An 11,342-nucleotide genomic window follows, 5' to 3' on the forward strand; every position below is an offset into this window, starting at 1 on the left:
TTTATATGCAAGTCAAATTTTCTCTGTTTCCCTTCATATCTGAACTTTAATGTTAACATTTAATAATTTTCAATTATATGTGATTTTTAATGACCCCTTTTTGAGTTTTCTTGGCAAAGATACTGGGATAGTTTGCCATTTCCTATTCTCGCTCATTTTACAGATGAAGAAACTGAAGCAAACAGGGTAAAATGACTTCCCAAGGGTCACTGCTAGTAAGAAGCTGAGTCAAATTTGAACTCAGGTCTTCCTGACAGGCCTAGCACTCTATCTACTGTGTCACCTGGCTGCCCCTTCAATGTTATAGCCAATCAGAAATTTTTAATATTATTGTTTCTTGAAAATATTTAAAAAAATAAAAAAACAACAAACAAACAACAGCAGCAACAAACCAGAATCCTCTTTCCTCTCACGTCCTCTGACTGGTTCATTGTTTAGCTTTTGCTAAGCTGGAAGGCCACAACCCCAAGCGTAAGTTGTTTCCTGGATTGTACGTACTTTCCAAGATCAATAAATGTTTCTTGTCTTTCCAGGAGTTCTTGCAATGTTTCTTTCTTCATCTTTTTTCTTTTTTCTTTCTTCTGCTTGTGTTGTTTATATCATTCAGTCATCGATATGAGCTCATTTGAAATTTCCTGTTTGTCTCTCTCCAAAATATTGATTAATTCATCTGCTATACTGCAATCATTCCTAGTAAGTAGTGTAATTGAATCGCCTATATGAATCTTCTTCCGCTACATCTTACTGTATGGACATACTCTCAAGGTTTCCAGGAAAATCAAAGTTAAAAATGTGGGTGATCCCTGAGACATCAAAACCTCATGATGCCACATCTGTAGTTATCAATATTCTTACTATTCTTATTTTAAACTCATTCAGTGCTGATTCATGATCACTTTGTTCTCAGTTACCATGTAATAGTGACTGTACGGGTAAACCATCAATTCCCAGGTCACTGGATGTATCATCAGCAAAGGGTTTTCTGCCTAAAAAAATTACTTTATCTTCAGATTTCATGGAATCATTGAAGAGATGTACAAGAGCAGGATTCTTTTGCTCTGTGGTTATGATTTATCTTCTGCTTTATGGTATTTACAGCCAAATATGTGATGCTATTCAGTTTGATAAATTCTTTCATTTGTAGATCATTGAGTCTACCAGAAGTAGCAATCACAATATTTACCCCTAAGTAATATGTTCTGTCTGTCATCTTCTGTCTTCACCAGCATATATACAAATACTTTCAATTCCTTTTAAGTGTAGTTTTTGCAGTCATGCTTAACATATAGAGCTAATTTTCTAGTTGGTATCAGTATGAGCATTCCAAGACTGTCCTTTTTCCTCCCTTCTGGTACTTTAGTATATGGATGAAGAAGTGTTACTTATGCCCCAAAGGGATCATGCTTTGCTATATAGTTCTGTTGAAACCTACTTTCTTTATATCAGCCTTAACATCAGCATAATGATCAAATGCATCTTGAAATATACACTCTAATATGACACCCATTCCTATTTAAAAAAAAACAAGCTAAAGAGTATAGGAAGAAATGGAGTCTTCCTTAAAATGATAATGTAGCATCTACTTAAAACCATCAGCAAACATTATATATAATGGGAATAACCTGGAATCATTTCCAATAAGGTCAGGAGTGAAACAAGGATGTCTATCATCACCACTGTTATTCAATATGATGCTAGAAACATTAGCTTTAGCGATAAGAGAAGAAAAGGAAGTTGAAGGAATTGGAATAGGCAAAGAAGAAACAAAGCCATCACTCTTTGCAGATGATATGATGATACACTTAAAGAATCCTAGAAGAATCAAGTAAAAAGCTACTTTAAATAATAAACAACTTTAGAAAAGTTGCAGGATATAAAATAAACCCTCATAAATTATCAGCATTTCTATATATTACTAACAAAGCCCAACAGCAAGAGATAGAAAGAGAAATTCTATTTAAAATTACTATAGATATTTTAAAATATTTTGGGGTCTACCTGCCAAAACAAACCCAGGAACTGTATGATCACAATTACAAAATACTTATTGCACAAATAAATTCAGATCTAAATAATTGGGAAAACATGAATTGCTCATGGGTAGCCCAAGCTAGTATAATGAAAATGACAATTCTACCTAAATTAATTTACTTATTTAGTGCCATACCAATCAAACTACCAAAAATTATTTTATAGAACTAGAAAAAATAATAGCACATTTCATCTGGAAGAATGAAATGTTCAGAATATCAAGAGAATTAGTGAAAATAAATGCTAGGAAAGGTGGCCTAACCATACCAGATCCTATATTATAAAGCAGCAATCATCAAAACTACTTGGTAGTGGCTAAGAAATAGAGTGGTGGATCAATGGAATAGGTTAGGTACCCAAGACACACTACTCAGTGACTATAGTAATCTACTGTTTGATAAACCCAAAGACCCCAGTTTATGGGATAAGAACTCATTATTTGACAAAAACTGCTGGGAAAACTAGAAAATAGTATGGCAGAAACTGGGCATAGGCCAATATCTTACACAACATACCAAAATAAAGTCAAAATGGGTACACAATTTAGATATAAAGGCTGATACCATAACCAAACTGGGAGGGCAAGGAGTATTTTACCTGTCAGATTTATGGAGAACAGAAGAATTTATGACCAAACAAGAGACAGAGAACATTATGAAATACAAACTGAATAATTTTGATTGTATTAAATTGAAAAGTTTTTGTACAAACAAAGCCAATATAACCAAGACTAGGAGAGAAGCAGAAAACTGGGGAAAAAATTTTGCAACCAGCGTCTCTGATAAAGGCCTCATTTCTAAAATATATATAGAACTGAGTCAAATTTATAAGAATACAATTGATAAATGTTCGAAAGATATGAACAGGCTGTTTTCAAAGGAAAAAAGTAAAACTATCTTTAGTCATATAAAAATGTTCTAAATCACTGTTGCTTAGAGAAACACAAATCAAAAAAACTCTGAGGTACCACATCACACCTATCAGATTGGCTAATATGACAAAACAGGAAAATGATAAACACTGGAGAAAATGTGTGAAAATTGGAACACTACCACATTGTTGGTGGAGTTGCGAACTGATCCAACCATTTTGCAGAGCAATTTTGAACTATGCCCAAAGAGCCATAAAAATGTGCATAACCTTTTACCTAGCAATACCACTTCTAGGGCTATATCCCAAAGAAATCATAAAAATGGGAAAAGGACCCACATGTTCAATAATATTCATAGCAGCTCTTTCTGTGGTATCAAAGAATTGGAAACTGAGGGGATGTCCATCAATTTGGGCAAGCTGTAGTATATGAATGTAATGGGATACTATGTGATATAAGTAATGATGAGCAGGTAAGCTTCAGGAAAACCTAGAAAGACTTCTTTGTACTGATGATGGGTAAGGTGAGCAAAACCAGGAAAATATTGTAAAGAGTTACAGCCACATTGTGTGATGACTAACTGATTGACTTAGTTCTCCTTAGCAATGCAAGGTACTAAGACAACTCGAAAAGGCTCATGTGAAAAATGCTATCTACATCCAGAGAAAGTACTATAGAGTCTGAATACAGATCTTTTTTGTTTTCTTTTTTTTGTTTCTTCTTTCTTGTGGTTCATCCTTTTCGTTCTAATTATTCTTTATAACATGACTAATGTGAAAATGTTTAAGATGAAATATCAGATCGCATGCCATCTTGGGCAAGGGGGAGGAGATGGAGGTAGAGAAAATTTAAAACTCAAAAGCTTGTGGAACTGAATGTTAAAAACTGAAAGTAAATTAATTAATTATATGAAAAAGAAATGTACACTCTGGATTGACAATTGTATGTTTTTCATGTTCTCTTAAAGCATTATACATTATATTATTTCTTCCCTCCCCTTAGCTACTTGGGATTGTGACATTAATTTTGCCTTTGAAGATTCTACATAGAAATATTTCTTAATTGAGGGAGGACCATCCCAGTTCATTTTAATGTAGTAGAGATAGTTCTTTTTAATCACCACCCAATCAATCAATGGCACTTTTTTCTCTGGGCAATTTTTACTACAAGATGATTTTGAAGTGTTCTGGGTTTTACTTCCTTTTTGGATTGTTTCTTTTCTTTTCTTGTTTCCTTTACTTTTTCTTCTATCATTAATTTAGCTGATTTCTCTTTGTTGCTATATATTCTTTGTTCTGACTTGGTGTCCCCCTCTATTATCTTAATTTAGAATCTGTTGATTTAGCTTTAAGGGAATTCAAATCTCACCTCACATACAAGCTATGTGATCCTAGGCACATCACAACTTCTACCTGCCTCAATTTCTTCACCTGTAAAATACAGAAAATAATAACTATACCTACCTCCCAGGGTTGTTGTTGTTATTATAAGATAATAATTGTAAAGCACTTAACACAATGCCTGACACATAGTTGGCAATATAATAGTGTTTTTTAAAGGGTGTACCAAAGCAGAAAACCAAATAACAATTTATCTGCAATATTAAAGCCAAGAAAATACTTTAAAAATGCTAAATGTTGTTTCCCATAAAATATTTTGATAATGTGGCATGGCCCATTTTAAAAATAATTAGGCATTTATTAATGCCAGCTTAAGATAAAAGTAACACTACATTAATTCAATCTGATTAATGTTAGCCCAATGAACAGGAGATACATTAATAATGACTGACCACTTTCCTACATGCTAACTAGCAAACTCTTGTATGGTAAATGAATTGCATAGGCACCAAACTGCTATTCTTCATTATTAATTCAGCCAATTAAGTATGTGCCATATAAACCACCAATAACAGAATAATAAAACTCTATAGGTTTTAAAATCCATTTGATTATTTAGCATCCAATTTGAAGTACTTGGTTGTTTCTTAATTTTAATAGCATCTATTTTCCATAGTGAGAGTCAGTGTGAATTCATCGTTTATTGCTAGCTTTCTATTGAAATGATTTCCTAAAGCCAACACTGAAAACACCTCACACCTATATAGCATTTTATAATTTACAGATCACTCTCCTCTAGACAATCACATAAATTAGGAATGGTAAGTATCATTGTTCCCAGTTTTTCAGATTATTAAACTGAAGCACAGAGGCAGAATGGTTTGTCTCAATTCACAGAGCTAGTTCAGCCCAGGTATTCCGACTCTGAATTCTATCAATATATTTTAAGTTAGTTAAAGTCATTGTTATAAATTTATGGAAATAGCTTCTGTATTTTGGATATCATCCAAAACAATATTTCAAAAGGGACACTGATGAGCTGGTAAGTGTCCAAAGGAAGGCAATGAGGGTGTTAAAGGACTTCTATATCACGCGACATGTTTAAAGATGCTCAAGATTCTTGGCTCTGAAGTAACCTTGATGACTGTGTCCACTACATATTTTTGCTATAGAATCTCAAATAGGATGTCACTTCTGCACATCAGTCCATTTATTTTCTTTACCCTTTTCTTATTAACTCTGTATTGTCTTTTTCACAATAACTGTTCCAAATTTCCCATCTCTTCAAGTCACAAACCCCACTCTTCCTTTCTCCTTGGAAAATTATTTTGTCTCATACTTTACTGAGAAACACCTATAATTAAAAACTCAAAGAAAAATATAGCTGAGGACAATTTCAATTAGAAGTTAAAAATTTCTTGTTCTGGAGAATATGAAGTAAAAATTTAAAAAAAGAATGTAAAATATTTTATAATACAAATGAGAAGGCTATAGGTTTAAAATTGGTGGCAAGGGGAGAGGATATGTGAGAGCATCAGAAGAAAGAATTCAAAATAAACTTTTAAAAGCTTGGAACAAAAATTCAACTCCATGAAAATTAGTGTGGGCTAAATAGAAGCTGATGACTACATGAAACAAAAAATATTGAAGTCAAAATAATGAAAAAAAACAGAAGAAAATATAAAATATCTCACAGCAAAAATCAGCAAACTTGCAAAATAGATCAAAAAGAAATAATGTAAGAACCATCAGGCTTTTTGAAATCCATGTCCAAAAAAGTGCCTAGGCCTTATATTTAATGAAATCATAAAACTCTCTAGATCATTTAGAAACAGATGACAAAGTGAAAGCATAAATAATTCAAGAGTTCACCTACTGAAACCCCAAAATGAGAATGGCCAAGGACATTACAACCAAAATCCAGAGCTTCTCTGCCAAAAAGGAAAAATAAAGCAAGCTAACAGAAAGAAGAATCTAAGAACCAAGGAGCCACAATTAGAATCCAACAGGATTAAGCAAACCACCACTTTAAGGGAAAAGAGAACTTGAAATATAAATTTCCCAAAGGAAAAATATACAGGCTTCCAACCAACAATATCATACACAGCAATACTTAGTATAGCCCTACAGAAGAAAAATTGATCTTTAATAAAATCAAAGACTTCCAAGCATTATTGGCCAAAAAAGTCAGAGCTGTTTAGAAACACTGACATACAAGTACAGGAGAAAAGAGAAATGTAAAAAAGTAAAACAATACAGTGGAGGGAAATACAAAACTAATAGGCATAATTGTGAATGTGAATGGGATGAGCTCAACCATATATGATGGAAGAGGATATCAGAATAAATTAGAAAATATCATATAACAATATGTTCTTTACAAGATATTTGATTGAAATAAAACCATGCAGAGTTAAATAAGGACAATACTGTAAAGAAAAATAACTTTGGAAGAATGAGTAACTGATCAACGCAATACCCAACTGCAATTTTAGTGTTCTCATGATGAAACATACTAGCGCATTTGTGTATATATAAATATGTATGTGAATGTGTCTATAGCTATCTATCTATCTATCTATCTATCTATTGTAAGAAATGGGAGGAGGAGTTTTGTTTCCACAGAACTAAAGGTGTGCTTCCTGCCCTCCCCCACCCCAGCTTTAGCAGAGACCAGGCCTCAAGGTCGGTCAGGTGAGAGGTCAGAGGCTTGTACGCATGTGCATACTTTTTGAGAAGGCAGTCTGGGGAATTAGAGAGGCCAAACCCACTTGAACCTGTTCAAGCTTATCTAGGGTCTGGTCTTGGTCAAGAATCCAGGCCTACTGATTTGCATCATTTGCATATGTTAAAGAGGGAAAGTAGGGGAAGTAAAAGAATATAGTTTAATCCTAAACTAAGACAAGGAAAATCTAATTAACTTCACTTTTGCTTCTGTATCTTTATTATCCTATTTATATAAACTGTATAACCCAGGAAAACTATGTAAAAAAACAAAGATTGTAAACTAACCATGACTCTAGCAGGAGTGGAGGGAATGGTTACCCCTGCTCCTGCAGCTGTATCTGTGTGAGTGTTCCCGCGAGCACTACACCCGCTCTCCCGGGGAGCGTAATAAAATACCTTCCTCTGCCCACTCTGGTCCTGAATTCTTTGGGTGTGAATGGGCAAATCACATGGATTTTCCTAAGGTCAAGTGAAGGGAAGCAACAGGCAGCGGAAGCTCGCCAGGCTTACTCCTGGATCTTGTCTTGGGGTGTCCTGTGATCCCCACTGCGGTGTTAAGAGGGCTACCACTCTGGATTCCCTTGGGGAACCCTGTGGTCTGCACGGCCTTCTTAAGGGGACATCACATGGGACTTCCGGCCCTGTCTCGGGAGCCTTGTGATCTTACTGCCATCCTAAGGGGCCATCACTTGGGTCTTCCTTAGGGTCTGACCCCTAGGAGGCCCTGTGATCCCCACAGATTTAAGGGATGGCTACCACTTGGTCTTCCTCTGGGAGTCTGTACAGCCTTCCCTAGGGATTATCACAGGGTTCTTCTTCAGGATTTTGGCCCTGCCTAGGAAGTCCAGTGATCGCCAAAACCACGTTTCTCACACTATCAACTATCATTTGCTGGAATTTGTTTTGCTTGACTATGCCTGTTTTTAATATGTGTTTTGTTTTTCTTGCTTTCTAATGGTAGGGGATGGGAGGGAGAAAAGATATTTTAATTAAAAAAACAAAATTTAATTTAAAACAAAAAGTTATTAATAGTTGTTGATTTTTAAATGAATTCCTTCTGTTGTTGTAGTTGTTATTCAATTTATTGTGATGATTGGGATCGATCTTTGAGATTGGGATCAGATTTAGGCTCCTGAAAATGATAGCTGGGACATTCTGATCCTCTAGCAGTGCCTCATTTGGCTGCAAGGTTTCCTCTTCCTCCTGTCCTATTTCATTCTCCTTAACATTGGCTTGCTGGGCCAATTTATACAACTTGGTGTTGGCAGTCACTCTTAACAAAAAAGGACCTTGACGTAAATGTGAGAGGTCTGGTCCTACTCTCCATCTATTGCTACCCTTTCTGTATCATATTCCAGAGACTTTGAGTTGTCCATCCCACTCTACTCAGAAAAAAACAAACAAAAAATAACAACAAAATGAAACAAACAAAAAAAAATACCTAGTGTCTGTGGAATTGCTGAAGAACTTGAAATCTCTAAGTTTATTAGTGTGTTGAATGTGGCTGAAGTCATTCCTTGATAGAATGTATCCTCATTCACTTGTAGGACTACAAAGCCCTTCCACATCACTCAAAAGTTCTTATTTTATAAGGATCGATCAAATTTATGACTTTCTCTTTTAAAGCACTCTCCAAGTAACATGCTCCCTGACAATTAGAGTATACCAGATAAATCAATAAATAAATAATTATGTGACATCAAAAAATATTAGCAAAATCAAAAATTTTTTTTTAAAATAGAAGAAATGTATGGTATATGGTATCTAAATTCAAAATAATTTTAATACAGGTTAGTATTTTGGGGTTTTTGTATTTGATTTTTCTTCTCATCTCTCCAGCTTTTGTTCTTTGCAGCAGTTTTGGGTTTGTGGTTGTGTGTTTATCTTTTGTTCTCGAAGAGGACCATGACATCAGGGAGATAATGACATGACTTGCAGTTGACTTTGAGTGAGCGAGAGCTGTGCAAGGTCACCAGCCTCACTTTCTCCTCCAGAATCATCTGGGATCAGTGGCCACATATTCATCAGGAAGACTGGAGATGGCCCAGGATGCAATGGGAGACCCTGGCCCTTTTAAGCTAAGATCTTTTCAGATTCTCACTTTGACTTAGGTAACTTTCAGTGAATAGGCCTCTTTAAGAATTGAGTCAAGGGATGCCCCCTATAATCAGAAAAAAAAATCAAACTGTGAGGGGAAGACCCTCAGGGTTGCTGGCCAAAAGAGAAACAGATACTATTTATATTCACCCTGAGCCAGGTGAGCCCAAAAAATAGCCATTAGGTGGTGCTTGGGCAGGGACCTATTGTCCAATCTATGAGCTCCAGAGTGAACTGGGTTTAAAGTTTGGTATTTGAGGAACAAATCTAACCAGTAAAGCCCAAGTATAATTTAGCTCTACTTGGTCTTGTCCTGAGTACCCTTGGATCATCTGCTGAGCTATCCTTGCTGTGATTGGATGCTCTGAAACTTTGAGGTTCAGAATGGTGGATCTTCAGACACTCTGATATCTTAGGAGAGAGTGTTAGAGACTTCAGAGACCTTGGTTCCTGAAGTGTACTGGCTGCAAAGGTATGCAATGACTATGCTGGTCACGGCCAACTGCCATTTTCTGGGTTTCAAAGTGGACCTTTCTCAAGTGAGCCTTCTATTCCTGCTGCCTGTAGGCACAGAATCTTGAAGACTATTTTTCCCTCTTACCTCTCTGCAGTCCCAGTGAGAAGCTAACCTGTACTAGTGCTGTCTTTGCCGCCTTTTTAATTGTTTTTTGGTTTTTCATTGACCTCTGTTTTGGTGGTCAAAGAAGTAGTTTCTCATTGTTTTTCTTCATAATTTCCTGATCTGGAACAAATTTCAGGATTTTGTTGGAATAGGTATGTGGACACACAGTGATCTGCCTTCCAAATAGGTAGTGTGCTGTTCAGAAGACTGTTTAGCTTTGAAAGCCCTTTACAGCCTGGCGCCAGGCTCTCTTTATATTGGTCCTTCTCCCAAACTCTGTAATCCAGACAAATTGGCCATCTCCTTTCTTTTCACATGATACTCCAAAGCACTACCTACTCATGCCTATATTGTAGAGTCCCTCTCTTCTTTAAACATAGCTTAAGCGAGAACTTCCAAACGAAGTGTGTGTGTGTGTGTGTGTGTGTGTGTTTTCCTCTGGTCCCCTCTACTTCTGGTGCCCTCCATCCTGAATTACCTTATATTTAACTAGATTGTATTAATTTTTCATTGGTTATTTTCATATTTATTCTATATTCAATTATATATGTTACCATTGTTTACTCTGTTAAAATGTAAGCATCTTGTGTGAAGGGTGTGTTTTATTTTTTGTATTTCTATCTCTATCCCTGCCCATCTAGCACAGTGCCCAGGGCATAATAATTAAGTAATAAATGTTGATTGGATTGAATCATAATGACAATTTTACCACTTGTTTAAAGTACACTTCAGTTACTAGGCTGAAGGTATTTCCCAAAATTAGGAAAAAAAAATCCCAAACTTCTTACACACACACACACACTCTTATACACACACAAAGCCTCAATGTGCGTGTGTCACATCCTCTCCTAGTTACACATCTTGGAGTATCTTTTTCTTTCTATTTACAAATTATCTTTATCCAGCTTAAGTTCCATGAAGGCTTTCTACTGTCCCAACTCATTAGTCTCCATGACACAGCAACATATAAGTATACCTCAGAAATATTATGAGTTCAGTTCCAGACCACTGTAATAAAGCAAATATCACAATAAAGAGGTCACATGAATTTTTTGGTTTACCAGTGCATATAAATTACTGAGGTCTATTATTGCATAAAATATCTAAAAATGCATAATCCTCAATTAAAATTACTTTCTTACTTTAAAAAAATGTCAACTATCTTCATTCAGCAGGTCATAATCTTTTTGCTGGTAGAGGGCTTTACCTCAAAGTTGATGGATGCTGACTGAGCAGGGTGGTGGTTGTTGATGGTTGGGGTGACTGTGACAATTTCTGAAAATAAGACAGCAATGAAGTTTCCCACATTAATTGACTTCATTTCAGTTGAACACTTAGTGGCCATGGTAGGCTTAATAGTTGGCTAAATGTCAATATTGTTATGTCTCAAGGAATAGGGAGGCCCAAGGAGAAGGAGAGAGAGAGACAAATGGCCAGCCTGTGAAACAGTCAGAACATACTCAACATTTATTAATGAAATTCTCTGTCTTAGATGTACACGATCCGTGGCATCCCCCCAAAAAATTACAATAGTAACATCAAAGGTCACTGATCCTAGATATAATCATAATGAACAAGTTTGAAATATTGCAAGAACTACCAAAATATGTCACAAAGATGTGATGGGCTCATATGCTGTTTAAAAAAGATGGTC

General features: G+C 35.7%; 1 pseudogene; it reads right to left on the bottom strand.

Moving 5' to 3' along the window:
• Positions 1–507: 507 nt before the first annotated feature.
• LOC118854736 lies at positions 508–11,033 on the bottom strand (annotated as a pseudogene).
• Positions 11,034–11,342: the final 309 nt, after the last annotated feature.

This window comes from Trichosurus vulpecula, chromosome 6 (genome assembly GCF_011100635.1).
Source record: "Trichosurus vulpecula isolate mTriVul1 chromosome 6, mTriVul1.pri, whole genome shotgun sequence".
NCBI classification, from domain to species: Eukaryota; Metazoa; Chordata; class Mammalia; order Diprotodontia; family Phalangeridae; genus Trichosurus; species Trichosurus vulpecula.